An 18,912-nucleotide genomic window follows, 5' to 3' on the forward strand; every position below is an offset into this window, starting at 1 on the left:
ATCTCTTCGTCATCTAATTTTCTATAAAACAGACACTTTTGCAAATCCATTATTTATTGTTAATATGTCCACATAATAAATAACATGTGAATGGCAAAAAAGTGCTAAAAAAAATATTTTTTTTTCTGAAAAACTTTAGATCGACGTTAATAATCGACTATCATGTTAATTTATAGACATATAACCAATTGGGTAAAAAAAAGTAAAGGTATTTAAGTTGCATAAAAAATATATTTAGCTATTTTAAAAATTGCAAAATAATTGTCAGCTTTTTGTCAATTAATTTTTTAAACTTAATTTTTGAAGAGACATTACAGACTTCATGGTCAGTTAAATAACATTTCACTTCGATAAAAAAACATTGTATTGAATGTTAGTAATAATAACAAATAAGAAAAAATTTAACTTTGCTAGCAAAAATCGTATTTTACAACTTAAACAATTGCAAATACCTAAGCCAATTTTGCATACTTTCTTTTCTAACAAACGTCATACATTAGATTTGTCGTAAAAAAAACACGAATTTAAAAAAAAAAAAAGAATGTTCTAGCTTATTCTGAAGCCAAGATAAGATAAAAGTACCAATTATGAAACAACTTTTCGCATTTTTTTTCTCTATTGTCTTAAAAAAAGTTGGCATGCTTTGAAGGGTTATAGAGTATCTAGATATATGTATGAAAAAAAAATCCTTTTAACACGAAACAGGAAATAAATCTCTTAACGTAATTAATCCAAAAATAAAATTTTCTCAACCATTTAATCGATATTAATGAAGCAACAATCTGGACAAAACAACGTAGAAATGAATCAACGACTAATTACTTTTACAGAAATGATCGTGTCTTACAGTTGTATATTAGAGTGGGTAAAATACCGCAATGCAACTACCCAGAGATAACACAAACACCCCAGGAGCGTGAAAAACTAGCAATAGCTTGTTATATAAAAGGGCTTGACTCAGTCAAAAATTTGTAGCTATAATTATACCTATAAATTATAGCTATAATTATAGCTATAATTATAGCTATAACTACCTATAAAACAGCTATATATAATAATGTATAAAATTCAGCTATAAATATAGCTATAAATTATAGCTGTAATCTTTTCACAAATTTTGAATAAAAATTAGTTTGAAATCAGATTTTTACAACATATATCGATCAGTACAAGCGGTATCATTCGTGTGATAACAGTAAAACTGAGGGCCTAAAGTATTTTTAAACAATTTTTAAAAAACTTGAAATTGTATATGATTTCTTGTTTTTTTTTCTACTTATTCAAAAATACTTCAGGCCCCCAGTTTTACTGTTATCATAAGGATGATACCCTCTGTACTGATCGATATATGTTAAAAAAATCTGGTTTTAAACTAATTTTTATTCATTATTTGTGAAAAATTTACAGCCGTAGTTTATAGCTATATTTATAGCTGAATTTTATACACTATTATAGCTGTTTTATAGATAGTTATAACTTTAATTATAGCTATAAATTATAGGCATATTCATAGCTATAAATTTTTGACTGAGGAAGCACCAGTAGGTCGCTACATGTGCCCACCCGCGTACTACACAACGCTCAATTAAAGAGTGCCGCCAACACGCCAAACGATTCGACAATCACTTATTACGAGATCTTAAAAACCTTAAACTGCAGCAATACTTAGATACAGCTGTGTAAAACAAAAAAATGGAGGAAAAAATAATTTCCTTTTTTTTGACTCAGAATATCTTTATTTCGTTTTCAGGTATTAAAAATGTTCTTCAGTTATATTACAATTACAATCATGACAACGACGAGAGTAGTAAGGGTACTATTTTTCCAGACACTCTCATAGATATATGTCATACGGCTGGCGGCGAGAGCGGGGGCGTGGCCGGGGTCCTATTTTGGCAGGCCACGTGATCTTGCGTGGGTAGCCAGTATGCGCGGAAGAGGGCGCGCGGTGGCCCCGCGTAATTTGAGTATTATTACCGACGCTGCCTGGTCGGTAACTTTTTTTTTTATTTCTTATTTTTTTTATATTTTTTTTTTTATATTTTTTTTTTTTTTTTTTTTTTATATACATTTTTTTTTATTTTTTTTTTATTTTTTTTTTTTATTTTTTTTTTTTATTTTTTTTTTTTATTTTTTTACTTTTTTTTTTTTATTTTATTTTATTTTTTTTTTTTTTGGAGGGGGAAAAATTAGGGCATCCAAGTTCCAACTGTGCCGATTGGTAAGCGTGACAGAATTTGAAAATTGCAAAATTCAAAAGTTTGTTCTAATTATTGACCGCTCTTCGTAAGGGTTAGTATAAGGAGCGGGTGGTGGGTGGGGTTTTTTAAATGAATTAAAAAATATATTTCATACATATATTATATAAAAATAAACAAAATGTTCAAATGTTTTACAATATTATTAATCCTATTTAATTTAATATTTATGTCATTTAAAAAAGACGATTTCTACGATGTATGACGAGCTTACGAGGTTTGGTAAATCGTCCCTGTATCTCACGACACCTTTCTTTACATTTCTTGTCGTCGCAATTAATTTCCTGAATAAATCCGTCATGAAGACGGAAGTGGCGACTCCGTTTCTTCAATTCGAGTTCCCATGTTTGATGACCTACGTCCGATTTTAAGTGAAATTTATAAGCGTATTGCTTACGTAGCAACAGCTCAAAAAATGCCACCATACCCATATGATCCGCAGGTACGTTGGCTTCTACAGCTTTTGTTGTGAGGTGATATGCTGCACATAGTGATCTTCTTATGTTCTTATGTTTCGAGCATATTGCTTCCGATCCATAACTTTAAGTTATTACAAAATCGATAATTACCATATCGATCTTCATAAGGAAAATTTACGCTCACATCACACCTCTTTATCTTCTTGAACTGGAGCCACTTGGAAACAAAATTGTTCCACTTTGTTTTCCTTTCGATCTCTTTATCCGACATTTCCAGGCGGCGACCATAATCTTGAACGTCTTTAAACTCTAAATATTCCTTTAATTTTTCTTCGAAATATTTAGCTATATTAATCAACATCCATTTAAAATCATGGTGTATTGAATATATAGCATAATCTATTGTCTCATGACAATAGAACACGATTTTTGCACCAAACGTAAAGTAAAGTAACACCAAATCGAAAAACATTTTGACCGATTGTTCGTAACCTATAGTGTAGAGTAAGTAGGGTCAGAGAAATCTAAGAGCTATGGAATACTTATACATTTCGAGCAAATATTTATTACTCATGAGTCTACAGGGATTGGAAAAATGCATCGGCTTAAAGTCGAACATCGGTTAAAGTCAAGGAAGTCTACTTGATGCTTACGTTTCTCAATAACATTTTGTGTGAAAATTTTAAAAATTAAAAATATAATTCTAAGTTATTCATTTTCATCAAAGTACATCGTAAAACAATTATTAGGAGTGGGTGGTTAGGCAGGTTTTAAAAAAAAAAACCATCTTAAAATGTATCATATACATGTATTTTTTAAGAAACTCACATTATCGAATTGAGCTTACATATAAATTTTAATAATGTACTTTTCTATGGTTGCACTTAGATTTACTAGTTTGAGTACATGTATTGCTTACAATACGATTATTTCCATAATTTCTACGTCTAGTTATACGATTAAAAAAAGTTACAGCTATTTTATCATTTATAAGAGTATTTGTTGAAAAAAATGAACAAAACATGCCTAAAGAATAGTTGTTACACATGAAAAATAAAAAATCGATACAGTAATTTCCGCAAACGGTGGAATTAATATTTTGAAGCTGTTGTACATTCCAATGGTAAGTAATGCAGTTTCTTTTGAGTCTATTAATATGATGAGAGATCGAGGGTGGAAGACCATAGCTGTCAAAGTACACTCCATCACCTTTAATATCAACATATATAGCTACCCAATGCGAGCCAGGTTTGGAACTTTCGTCGGTATTAACTATGAGAGCGCACGGTCTCGTCCAAACAAAAGGTAACTGGTCAGCGGGGAATACGCCGACCGTCGCTGCAGGTATATTGCAAAGAGCTCTACGCAGTTGCAACGAGTCCATAATAACAGATGTATGAATTCTTATGAGTTGAAATCTACAACTACTTGACGATTTGAATCTATTTCCAATATGTTGTCAAATTCAGCATACAAAATGCAATTTATAGTTTTCGTGAGAGCTGTCTCGAAACGCACCTCTATTCGTACTGTACCATTTTTTACTAAATTCCAATGACCTGCAAAATGTGATGAGAGATCAGGTGTAAGATCGAATGCAAACAGGCAATACCCATGGGGATAGTTTTTTCTGTGAATACTGTTTCCCTCGTTCATGTAGTAGATCCCGGTACCCGAAAATAAAGTATGGTATGCTTCCACGTACATAGGTGTGTTACCTGTAAAAGTCGGTTGCAGCGGTTTACTAGGGACTTGTACACCATCAACGTATAACGACAAAAAATTTATAGAATAGTTTTGAAAGTTGAATGGATTCATCTTTCGATCCCCGTTGAAGGCTTTGTTGTCAACAAAACCTAAAATGATTCTTTTCGGAAGTTGTCCAAGGATAACGTTATCCAAACGGTCACCGCTTATACCGCTATGTAAGGTAAAAGATTTGACTTCGACGCGCGTAATTGGATACTTTGCCGTGGTGTTAGCCAAAGTTTTTGCGTGTGCGATCAAAACTGTAGGGCTAACTTTCACTCGCCGAACGAGAAGCGTAGCCTCGGTAATGCTGATAGAATAATTTTTCGTTGAAGCATCCATGAGACAAATAGCATCTTTTGAGCGTATTAGACGTAAACGAACTTCGACGCCGTTTAATAATAATTTATCCTGATTGAATACATACGTCGCAGTGTAAATGACCTATTAAGTCTATGGTCTTTCCGTCTTTTAAATATTCTTGACGTTTAGTAAGAGCTGAATTTTTTGTCGAGCCGGGTAATTCGTCCATTTCACCAGCGACATCTGTTTCCCAAAGATTTGTTGACAAATGCGATGATTTTGCTGCAGGGCCGTAATTTAAAAGCGTTTCAATGTATGCTCTGTAAGGGTAAGCATTATTTGGGGGAGTCACGAGTTTTTGATTAAAATATACGTCAACTTGGTTGAATATTGAGTGTAAAAAATTGTTTACTGGAGCTACAAGCGCATCCCCATCCTTGTCGTAAGGTGTCAATTTGACATTCACTCTGAGCATCGTATGGGCCAAGTCGATGTAATCCTCGTTTTGAGAACTGATAACGAACTCTATTGGACTCTCGTCGCTTAACGACGAAACAGGTTTGTAATGCACCCATCGGTTAGCTTCTAATGCCGTCTGCGTGAGAGGAACGGAAAATAAATCCAATTCGCTCAACAAGCAAGGGTCTGTGTGACTATGCAGGAAAGACATGATTATCCAAAAATATCTACTGGTTTTGATTTTTTATTTTTTACTGCCTTTCTCTTAGTTTTGCGAACAACTCTTTTTTTTACCTTTCTGTCTGATTTTATTTTCTTACTATTTTTTTTATTTTTCTTACGCGTACCTATTTTTCGCTTGACTTTTCTCGAACGACTTTTTTTCTTTTTTTCTGCAGTGTTTAACGAGTTGTTTACACCACCGCTTCTACGCCGAGACTCTGCTCTTTTCTTATATGGTAAAGCATTATATCCCGATCCTTCCATCAGCTTCACAATTTTTTCTGTAGCTTTACGTTTTAAATTTTACCAGATTCGTTTATCCGATTCTTGAATGCGTGTTTAAATGGAATATTGCTTTCCCCTATATCGTCAATTATATTCACTCCCGCTCGTAAAGCTTCTTTTCCAACGGCACGAGCACCTCTGAATATGTAGGGCACAGCACTCCGAAATAGTCCAGTGAAAAAAGAGCCAAATCCATGTCCTCTCTGTCTATATGACCCCGCAAACACATGCTTGACTCCTCTTCCGCCCCCGTGCTGTATGTGATACCCCTCGTAAAAAACCATTTTGTAACGATTCACTTAAAAGAAAACTTTCCTAAAATGTAACACCACGGTCAGTGTCCCAAACTCAAATGATATTGGTTTACCAAATTGATCTCTTATATCTATATCAATTGTATGAAATCTATTATTGAGGAGGGGTACGTAGGCTGGTGGAGTATATGTCTTGACAATTGTGCTTCCGAAATTAATTTCTTGAGCGGCTAAATTTACTATTTTCAGCAGGGGTGCAAATGTATCACCAACTATACTTGATTCACATATATTAGAATAGATAAAAAGTTGATCGGGTACCGCTCTTGATAAGCTTGCTGGTTGTTTACCGTGAAACAATAGCCTGTAATCCCCTCTTATTTCGGCACGGTCACGCTTAATCTCGGTTAGTCCTTCCTCAAACCCAATAACGCGTTTTACTACAGCTGATACAGCCGGAGTTTTTCCGCATGTTCTTGTACGTCCTGGTCCTATTATTGGAAATCCAATAAATACAAATCTGCCTCGATGATCATAAATTAGCTGCTGACATTTCTTATCTTTATGATAGTATTCCAACCATTTTCTATTTATTTCCTCGCATAAACTATGTACAGAGTCGTAGGTGCCGTGCTGAATAAAACACTTTTTTTCTTCACCAGGATCGCTTATTACTGCCTCTTCTCGTCGTACATGCAAAATAGTGTACGTTACGTGAATCTCGGAAATTCCTACCTCCCATTTACCACTAAGCTCGATCTCTTTCGGTAACTGAGTGAAAAAATTTGTTGTAGTATTGTTCGGAAAATATATCATACTACTATTGCTAGGTAGAGTTACAGTAAACTCGTTATGATGCATTGTTTTTTAAATCGCTTGAATTTATCCACGAGTTAAATTTTTCAGGGTATCCTGCCCAACTAACAAAGTGTTGTTTGTTTTTCCCTTTTCCTCTTGTTTTCAAGATCTTGTCAATTTTATGGTCTTGCTCCGAGACACGCTCTTTGCGAACAGGGTTCAGTTCTTGAGAGTAAAAAAATCCTTCAATTTTTTTCATCATCTAAATCACTGAGCTCATATACATGTAAATTTTGTCTTTTCAAAATTCGAGTAATTTTAAATATCTCTTCACTCCATGTTTTTACTGCACCTTTCTCAAACACATTTTTATCACGGCTTATGCGTACATAATCACCTACTTTATAATTATATTTACTTTGACTGTGCCGTTGTTTTGTTCGAGGTTGTCTCGAATTGACTAAATTTTGTCGTGCTATATGTGCGTTATATATTGTTACACTGCTTGGCGCTAACTTTGTTGTAGAGTGGGGGGTATTATTGTAACCACTAATTAAATCTTGTAAAACGTCTACGTAACGGTATGTATTTTTGTATGTAAAATATCTGTACATACGCTCTTTAAACGTTCGAATGACGCGCTCTACTACGGCCGCTTTAACATCAGGGTTTTTGGCAACTCGAAATTTTATAGCATTGTCTTTCAAAAAGCGTTGAAATTCACTTCCTAAAAATTCATTCCCTCGATCCGTTTGTAACATAAAGGGCGAGCGAGATTGACTATTATCAAGAATTTTTTTAAAACCTGCTGTTACATTACGGCAACTTTTATCTTTTAAAGGTTGCACCCATACAAATTTGCTTAATACATCAATTACAATTAAAATAAAAGACACTCCGTCGTTGTAGTGTTTTAATGACGTCAGTTGAATAAGATCTGCTTCCCACAATTCATCTCTAGCATTAACATCGTAAAACAACCGTGGAAACTTTCGCCGAATAGATTTATGTAAAGTATAAGCATCATGTTTTTGCAGCCACTCTTTGATTTTCTCAAGGGAGATTTTGTTTTTATTTACTCTTATTAAATTGCGGACCCCAGAAAATGCTGCTTCATGGTTAGGGGTAAAATATTGTTTCTCTAGCACATTCATTATTTATTAATATCGTAACCAGCTTTTAACACCGCTTGATTTTGGTGTAGATGAATCGCGTACAGTTTTTTCCAAAGGTGATGAAAAAGTCTCGTATTCAAACGTTTCTTCGTCTTCTCCGAGCGACTTTATATTACTGGTCCCATCCAACAGCAAGCTTGAACTGTCGCGATCTACGATTTTCAAGAGGTCTGTATTTCCCACGAGTTCTTGAGGAGTGTTTACCTCCCGAAGTACTTTAGCAAAAATGTTTCTCCCCACCAATTTAACATTTTTCCTTCGCCTTGCAGCATCATTAATTAAATCGATAATATTTGACCCATCAATTTTTTTACCTTTATAAATTACTGTACCTGTACTATCCCACTTAATATTGTTTTTGTATCCTTTTAAATGTTTTAAAAGCAGCATAGATTTTTGTTGATACACTTTAGGTACAGTACTGACAATCTTTTCTTCGCTCATTCCATAATCATCTGTATTAGTAGTGATATTCTTAACTTCGTTTTCAGCAATCTGCATTGGCTCACGCTTTTCATCGATAAAGTATAAATACCTGTGTAAAACTCTCAAGTATTCCTTCAATTTATCGTATTCATTGCTATACGAATTTGAATCTAGAATTTTTTTCATCGAGTCGTCTAATCGACTCAAGTTATCTCCGGCTGTCTGTGTGGTTTGTAAAATAGAATGTGTGAAAAAATTATTTGCGGGTGTAGGAGTAGAAGGACCGGGGCTTTCTCCTACGGTAGTGCTTTCTCTTTTTATTCTTTCGAGTTGGTCTTTAGACAGTAAAATCATTTTTTTCCCTCTTTCCATTTTATTATTTTTACTATATTCTTGATAATATTTTACTTAGAATAGGTTGTAATATTAACGGTAAAAAACCGTTACCTTTTTGAACTATATAATTTTCCTCTTTTTTTCCACGAATTTTTACCTTGACTTTTCGCAATCAATTGTCTTAAAACACTTTTAAACTTTTTAAAATTTTTTTTTTTGACTGTTTTTCAGAGAAACAACACCTTTGAGAATGTTTAAAACACACTTGCACAAGCAGTCGATTAATTTTTTGTCTCCTTTTTTTAATAATGCAACTCTCTGTTCTCTATTGAGATGAGCGAGAGCTTCTAATATTGCAATGTACTTTCTTTCAAAAGGAGCTTCACGAGCCTCGTCTACACGACGAGGGGGTTGTTTGAAACGTCCGTTTTTCGGTGTTGATGGCTTCATTGTCAAAAGAAAACTGAGAGCTATGTGTTACTACAAACTATTTTATCTGTTAATTTAACTCAAATGCGCGAAAGCACTCGTTGCATATTTTGGCAGGTAAACATATTGATACTCGTCGTCGGGGAATATACACGCACGAAATCTTAACTCATCAAAAGTGTCCTGTTTGCAATCAATCATAAGGTAACCATGACCTTTAACCGTTGCATCTTGATAGGCCTCTTGCACAAATTTCGGATTTCCAGGATATATCTGTCTCGCTAAATGTTGTATCTGCGCGCGATCGCGAGGATTTTTAAATACGACAATATACGATGCGTTCAGACTTATGGCTCGTGAATGAGTTGACTTGTGAAAAATATTTTGCGTTATAAACATCACACTAATATTTTTATGGTGACTCCCTTTTGTAAAAAGATCTACCACAACATGATTCGACGATTCGCGCATCAGATCGTCGATGATTAAAAGTTTTTTAAGATGAGGATCGTTTGAATAATCAGAAGGTTTTGGCAACCCCTCGTAAAATTCAATTTGTCGTCCGTTTTTCAAAAAATTCTCACTTTTATAGCCATCCTGCCACTCTGCATAATAAAATAAAATACGGTCAAATGTAACGCTTGCCATTTGTTCTATATTATTTAGAAATCTTTTAACAAAAACTGTTTTTCCACAACCAGTTGGACCGCAAATCATGCTTGTCCACGGATGTTGCCAACGGGTATCCATTATGACAATATTTTTTATACTAATTATATTTTGAAAAGCTAGTACGTTAAATACTTTACCGAAAAGCATACCTACTTTGTGGTGGTGGGTGCAACAGTACGATTTTGTAGCTAATACTTAAGTGTATAAATATATTCATATATGTATATATATATATATATATATATATATATATATATATATATATATATATATGCATCTTACGCATGGGTTGGTTCGATGTGTGAGCGTCAGCTGATTTGTCTCTACGTACACATCAGACGCTACTCTCTTCTTCTCTCAACTACTCCCTTGGGTAGATGGAAGGAGCATGCACAGGAAAAATATTACCTGCATTGGTATCTAACTACGCAAATGAACGACTCGTATACTTTTATTACTTACAAAAGTAGTTGTAGTACCTTATTCTGATTTTGGAAGATGCAAGTCCTGAATAGCTCAGTTGGTTAATGGTTTTATCGACATGAAACTGTTGATTCAATTTGATCTCTTCAGGGCTTGCATATTATTTTTTTATTTTTTTTATTTATATATTTTATTACACCTAATATTTATAAGTATGGGATTTTTTAAAATAAAATTTCGGATGGGGTACCACTCTAAAAAAAGCCAAAATATTAGTTTGACGATTTTATTTTGCAATAACTTTTTTCAAAAACGTACAGTAACAAATAATTGTTTCATTTTTCATTATCACCGACGCAATCCACGACGTCAGGACATCCAGGGGATGGTCGTAGCGATCTTTGACGTTTAAGCTTCTGGTAGGCGTTATAATATGCATCACTATCCAACGCTGATGCTTTTTTTAGAGATTCAGTCTTGATGATCCATTCTTTTAACATGCACGCTCTATACAATGCACAAAATGACTGCTTGTCTTCGAAATGTTTTTGCGCATGCGTTAGACAAATTGGTAAACCAATTTTTTTATTTTCATACATTTTGAATGAGGTATGAATTTGCGATAAGTCGCGAACCTCACGTGCTAGTATTGAACTTATAAACTCAGCTCCATCGTTACCATACATGTAAATTCTCTTGAAATTTTTAGTAAGCGTAATAAGACTATATTTTAAATAATTTATTGTGGTATCTCCGTCAAACCACTCTATACCGTGAACTTCTAGCGGGCGGTGATTATTATACTTTTTTACATCGTAAGGTAAATCGTTGAATGGGCGGGGTGGTTTAATTAACCAATGACCGATGACATTTGCTTGCATCGATACCACGGCAACTTCTTTTGGTATAAAACGCCTGTCAGAGTTATAAAAACCTTGTATATCTACAACCAAATCCATGATGGTGAACTACTACACTCTCTTATAATATTTATTCTCTGGACAAGATTTTTGGTTGCTGGAGAATCGATCGGTCGTGAATTTTTTACCCGACGAAAATAACGATTTCTTTTTTTTCTCCTCGTTCTTTCTGGAAAGTAGAGGGGTCTTCTCTTCTATAGTACCCTTTTCCTTCTTACTACTTGCAGACATCATGAAATACTGAGTAAAAAACATATTATAACATGCTCTTATAATATATTTTTTACAGAATGTAGCGACATCTTTTTTTTTCTCTATCTCGCTCTCTCTCCTTTATCTTAACAAGCCCCCTTTGAAAAATATCATAAAAATGATCATGCTATGAGTAAAAGAGATGAGTAAAAGAGATGAAAGAAGCAAGTGACTCACCTTTCGCAACTATAACCATCATCATTTTTCTTCCACAGCGTTAGTATATAATATATATTGAATATCAAAATTTTATAAGAAAATATATGATTAGGGAAAAATAACAAAAGTTTCACATTCATGTTGGGAAGAACTCTATTTATTAAAAATTAAAAAAAAATCATTATTACAATATATTTTGTATTTGTGTTTTACAAGTGCATACCAACAGACGCACACCATTCATTTTGACAATTGTCATCTTGTATTGCTATTACATAAATATCTGTTATTTTATTTGTATTTATTATAAATAAAATTTCAGCAATTTTAATGTTCTCAAATTCTTGAATATTGTCGTTATATTCTGTAGAGCCATGATAATTTATAATACTCGATGTTTGAAAATAACCTATAAATTTTACATGAAAAATGATATCCGAAACTGTTTTCATGATGTACATTTTTTGATACAATTGTCTATAAGCGGATATCTGCTTTTTATTTTTTAATTCTATCAACGTATGGAATAATGAGTGCCACGATAAGCCTTGCAACGTCTGGCGAAAAGTTGGAAAACGAATACATTCAGGAAATTTGCAAACATTTTCAAAACATGAACATTTCGATGAAGAGCAGTATGTTTGAATAGTACGCATGAGATCTATAACAAACAAATCAAAGTATCAAATTAGTTTAATCAAGTAATTTTCGTATACATAGAAACAATTTTTTAGAATTCATTTTCCAATAATCTTAGTCTACGTCTATGTTTAACTACGTCAATCCATCGGTTATAATATGTTCTTTTTATCAAATGACCGTTGCAACATTTATAAATCACACCGTCATCACGTTGCTCTTCATCCAAACGTCTAACTTTATGAAAATGAATTCTTATAATTCGATTTGTATCGATTAGATGTAAGAGTTCTGCTGTTTTAATATTAAAAAAAATATGCGCATCTAATAGTCTATTGTACGGTACAGTATTTAACTGATCGTTGGGTTCCAAATTTTCAACGGGTTTTTGAAGCCTCCATATGACGCTTGACTCGTTAAAATACCCCAACACTCTTACATATTTAAAGGTTATCTCAATAAAATCAAGCTTCAATAGATTTTCGTACATTGCATGATACGCTTTAACTTCTCCATCTGCTTTGAGTTTAACAAGCGTATGTAAAAGGGAGTGCCATGCTAATCCTTTTAAAGAGGATTTATAGGGTGGATAATACTTGCATGTTGGCACATGACAACAGTACCGATGGCAATCACAATTTCCGTCAGCACAGACTTTTTTGATTGCGCGTACTGTATCTATAACAAAAATAATTTATTCATTTTATTTTATTTTTTCTGATAACCAAAAGGATACGATAAGGTTTCCGAATTAAACCGCCGCTTTTTTAAAACTATCGCGCATGTTTTTTCTTCACTACGCGTTACCACTTCATGTATGTCGGACTTTCTAATCATCGTATTTTTAATTTTTATTGTGTTATCTGATTGGACATTATTTTCATTCCATCGATCAACCATAGTTACAATAGAATCGAAATTTATTTTTAATGAATTTTCGTAATTTAATTTAATACCCTTGACTTTGCATACATCATGAAACCCCCCAGCAGCTGTACGCACACGGTACGCATAAAATTTAGGACCTCCTGAAACAAAGGTCTCTATGAGGCTCTTTTACCGTCAAGCTTGAATCAGATGGCGCCAGGGCACGTCGCGGCTGTCATACTTACACACCGTCAAATTTACAGTTGTGTATTGCGTTCGTGAGCCTATCTGTGTAATGAGCAAAGCAGAAGACATAACCTTTGTAAATGATTGCTGTTGTTTGCAGACAATTTTTGTTTGCATTTACGTTTAAAGATAGTAGGAAAAATGAAGTGCAGTGTAATATCCTGCGATAAGAAAGTGAAATTTAAATTTCCTTCTGATAGTGTGATAAAAAAAAAGTGGCTCGAAGCAATTGGGAGACCAACATTTTTGCCGCTCCCAAGTCATGGCTTACCTGTCCACGAGTTCTGCTTTTCTTTCACTGACTCTTGCTCCTTTCCCTTTTAAAAGCTTTTTCAATTCTGAAACTTTTAAGCTCCCATAATATTCTTTCTTGTCTTCCTTATTCATTTCAAAATTTCAAATATTGCGCTTTACCACTACACTTTAATTTCCTATGTACATACAATACTGAAAAGTAATGTTGTGTGAGTGAGACGGCCATGACAGCCGCGACGTGCCCTGGCGCCATCTGATTCAAGCTTGACGGTAAAAGAGCCTCATATATACGATCCCTCACCATACACCTCTAATTCATCTGTTAACTGTCCTAATAACGAACCGGTAGGTGGTTGATATTCACTGACATTTTCATTATTATTACTTGTAAATATTACTGAGTCTGTATCATAATACAAAACTCTTCTATCGAGTTTTTCCAAGTATGAGTAAAGTTTTAAACGTGCTTGAGCTGTCGTATATGCAGCTACAGCAACGTTTGTACATGGATAGGAAAGCGCCACTTCCTCTTTATATCGCCACGTTACATACATAACACTATCATTCGCCGGTAGACAATTTTCTACATACTTCTCACTATCGCATAATATCTTTAGTAACTCTTTATAATCATTAACTATACTAGTTTGAGGTAAATTTCCCCTTTGACCGAATTTCCCCCAAAACGAATTTAAACATAATTTTGCTACAGAACGCAGACCCGAATTTTTTTAATGTTACAGATGTCTAATTTAATACCTTCTTTATGTTCATAATTATTGATATATTCTAATTTATCTTCTTCCGTCTTAACCGTACTGGGCCACCCACTTGCTTCTTGCTTAATTTTTAAAAAAGTGTCTATATACTCTGTAAATAAACCACCACTTTGAGAAGTCTGATCGTATTTAGCAAACTTCATATTGCCAAATGACATTAATTTTTAATAATTTATACCCTAGTTCTAGAGCTTTCTTTATTTCGACGGATACCCATGTACCGGATAAAGCCCTATCTGACACTGAATCGTGTTTACATTCTTCCTGAGAGGATGTTACCATACACGTGCGACACAATCCAAAAAGTAAACGACTATTCATTTTTGTTGGAAGTATAGGGTGAAATAAATTTCGCGGCGGTAAAATTGTGAATTTTACTAAACCTTCGACTTTTTTTTGAAAATTATAGTGAGCAAACGTCCAAATATTTTATCCCTTCATTATTTTTAATCGTATAATGTGTGACAATATTCCCTGTACGACCACCGTAAAAAGCATCTCGAGGGTTTATAGTGCAGATTTTCGCAATTGGGTGATTTTTTATATAGTCTAAATACTCGTTATTATTTTTTATAAATTTGTCAAAATCATGCTCCCACAACTCAATCACTTCGTAACCGTATTCTTTTATTTTAAAACTTGTTTTCATAGTATTTTCATATCGTTCGGTGAAAGTTTCATTATTGTTCAATTTTTGATATCGATCGTTAGGAAAACAGCGAATACAACCATGAGAATAACACCCATGAAACTGAAACACGGTTCCTTTCGGATTCATTGTTTCTACTTGAGGTTTTAAATAACCATCAACGAAAAGACCTTCTATTAAACGATATTCTCGCGATCTACCTGCATGGATGATCTCTACATTCCTTACTTTTTCTTCCCACAAAAGCCAGAGGATGCATTTTTTAGAAAACTGCCCTGCATGTGTATACCCAGTTGCTGGAATAATCCCAATTGTATCTTTTTGTAAAAAGTTTTTTCTGTATAGTACGGAACACGCACTTGCTATTGTCACGCTTTCAACAAAGGGGTCTACTTTTCCGACTTGTATAAAAATTTTTCGAAAAGCCGTGCAAGCTTCACGTAATATTTTAACATCTTGCACACAATACTCAACAAGTTCTTTTTGAAAGTCAAACTGCGCGTTTACGTCTGAAGTTACTTTATGGTACCATTCTAAAAACTTTGCGCGATCGCCGGTGTTCATAGAATCTGGCGCGTAGGAGCGAGAATCTGGATAAGGACCTTTATAATTTTTATCGCTCGTAACGAATAAATGTGGAAAATACCCTTTTTTTATATTTCCTGCAAGACTAAACGTTTTGGGTAAATCAGCCAATTTCATGGGTAAGTAATTTAAACTATCTATAAACTTAGTTTTTCCTAACGACATAAGAATAATATTACGCCCATTAAGAATAATTTTGGGAGTACCTTTTTTATTATCTACAATATATTTTAATATAAATTGACCATCAAAAGCCTTAGAGTTATGAGCTATACAGATAAATAAAGCGAAAGTTTTACTTTCAAATCTTACTGCAAAATCAACAAAATTTTTTAGACACTCTTCACCCTCGAAAATAATCTGTTTAATACCGCAGAAGGGACAAATCGCGTGGGGATTTTCTTCTATCTCGTCTATGCACGCATCGCATCGTACTTGCAGCACGCAAAGGATCGGTATGTGTACACACGTGTTGGCTGTATCATGTAATTCTTTATCTTGTCGCGTTTCAAAGTCGTAAAAAATGAAACAATTTTTTTTAGCATTCAAATTATTCTTCAACGTAATAGGTTGCATACTACAAAGCGTGTTAAACTTATGAACGCTTTTACACTCTTTGCAATATTTTTTTCCGCATTCATGCTTACCTTTAGCTAAGTTTATGAGCTTGTCACATGAATTACAAATTTTAACTACATCGCATATGCTTCTTGTCGCTCTTTTGTGATTTTTTGTACGCGCAAATGACCCTTTTATCTTATGATTATTATAACGTTGATCTCCGTAAAATTCCCTCCTACAATCAGTGCAAGATTTTTTTAACGTATCGTAGGTGTTATTAAAATTTGGCGACCCATTGCATGCAGGGCAAACCGATTTACAAACATGCTCACCCACACGCTTGTAATTTTTATTGCATGTTGCACAAAAATACATTGATCTTACGGTTAATAAATTTTTAATTAAATTATAATGTCCTATGTCCTCATAATACATGATGTTTATAAATGATGTGCAATATACTGCTCCGTCATTAGCACCATCGTATATAAGAGCTGTGTCATCACCAAAAGACTCATATTCAAATATCCGAATACATATATTATGTTGTTCAAAATATCGCTAAAATTTCAAAAACTCTACATATCCATACCCTTGTTCGTTATTTATTTCAATGTCACACTCTTGCATTAATTTAATAGCTTCCGACTTTTGTTCATTTTCGGTTTTAATTTTTTTCCATTGTTGGGACCAATCTGACGAACAATTTTTCGCAGTCAAAACCTTACCACATACAAGAGCCCTAGCTAAACATAGATTATCTCTATTATTTATCACTAAGACGCCTTTTTTACTCAAACTATTTATAATATCTTTCTGTGCACCCCACCCTTGAGGGAGTTTGACGTATGTAACCTCAACTACTAAAGTTTTCGCGATGTCGATTATTAGTTTGCTTTGTTCAATTTTTTCGCATAGACCCCAGATGTCTTGAAAATTTATTTGATCAATAAGTTTGTAATAGATACCCGCCGATCCCTCAGTCAACGCGTCTGAGTGCAAATCTATCCCTACAAGATAATTACTAGAGTTATTTTTTTAAATAACAGTTATAAGTTGTTGAAAAGCGTTCTTGATCCAATCTAAAGTATTCGCTGCATCGGAAGGGTTGGTAATTTTAAATTTTATCACGCGACAAGTGGTTTTAAAAGATTTTACAAATTTTTTTTTATCGCTTTCCAAAGTAATATATTTTGTACCTATTGACGTGTCCGGTTCATCTTCTGTTTGCACGGCGACGCTTGCAACACCTCTTCCTTGTTGATGATAAGGGGGTTGCTCCTGCTGTTGTTCGATATAAGCACTATCAATCCCATCAACTCTATCTGTAAAATAAAAATATGTGACAATTATAATTAAAATGTTATACATTGTGTTTGAGAAACTCGAATATTAAATTTATTAGTTACCTGCAGGGGTGTAACGCATCATAGTTAACCCCGACGGACCGGGCATCGGTTCGGATACCTCCTCCTGTTGGCGGTCAGTTTCGCTTTCTACGTAATATTTTGAAATAAATATAATTTTGAAAGTTAAAATGAATGATAGAAAAAAGACGTGTACGTAAAGATTTTAATTTACCTGAAGATATTTTTATTTTCTTGTAAGAGAGGCCCGCCCCTGACGGTCCAGGCATACCATCATCCAAAGGGTCCTCCTGCTTTCTCTTAAGTGCACCACCAACGTTTGAAAGATTTTCGGAATCTTCAAAACATATGTTGGCAACTAAAACAGGATTTCGTTTAATTTTACTGATCATGCAAAATTTGTAAGTATAAAAAACTTTGAAAAAATACAATACAATACATTACTTACCAAGTTTATCGTACGCCTTATACATTTCCTTCAACATCCCGCTGTTCCTAGAGTTAGACGGTAGACACTCTACCACCGCTAGGATGGCTATGGGACTGCAAATTAGATACAGAGGGTACAACGCAACCGCGTGCACCCCCGCCAGGTAAATGGTAAAAAGCTCCTGTAATACTCCTATTAATTCGTTAACGGAGTATGTAGGTAGCACGTTACTAAACCACTTGTCGGTGTACACCTTACGCGCATCTTCCGACACGATGGTCGCGTATCGCACACACGAACGGACAACCTCGAATAAAGCACTGACCATAGATGCTTCCATTTTTTTTTTTTTTACTTTTTTATCAACGCAAAAAAACTAAGAAAAATTTCTGTAGCTAACCAAAAAAACTAAAGCAACGCCACAGTAAAAACACACTGTTACAAAAATTGAAACAAGTTTAAATAAATGCAAGAAATACACTGTATTTAACTTTCAAGTAAATTGAGGAAGACCTCGAACGAATTGTAACTCGGAAAGTTATTGTAACGTATCAGCAAGATGTGATTCGGCTAAGAGTGTCGGATAAGGACTGATTTTCTTTTACGTTTTCTTCTCTTCCTTAGCTACTTCTATACTTTCCCCCCTTTGGTGGAAATTTTAGCGAGATTATGATAAAAGTAAAAGGTACACACAGTCAGATAGGTCCATCACTCAAGTCATAGCCTGGGAAACTCTACAGGTATGACGTCAAATATTACTACCGGGGGGACAATCGCGCACTTTCACCGCTGTTTCTTATGGTTCTTCATGTTTTGAAAAAGATTAAAATTATTGCAGCTGAGGGTCAATAAATATGTTGCAACTGAGGGACAATTGCATATTTTCCACCGTCGTCACTTCCTCTCTTTTATATTTTGAAAAAGAGTGAGGAAAAACCCTACATTTGTTCGCGAATACTTCTCAAATGACTAAAAGAAAGACAAAATATAGGTTT

Source organism: Copidosoma floridanum, unplaced genomic scaffold, assembly GCF_036245765.1.
Source record: "Copidosoma floridanum isolate Cflo_tuat_1 unplaced genomic scaffold, Cflo_Japanese_pri ptg000015l, whole genome shotgun sequence".
Classification (NCBI taxonomy): Eukaryota; Metazoa; Arthropoda; class Insecta; order Hymenoptera; family Encyrtidae; genus Copidosoma; species Copidosoma floridanum.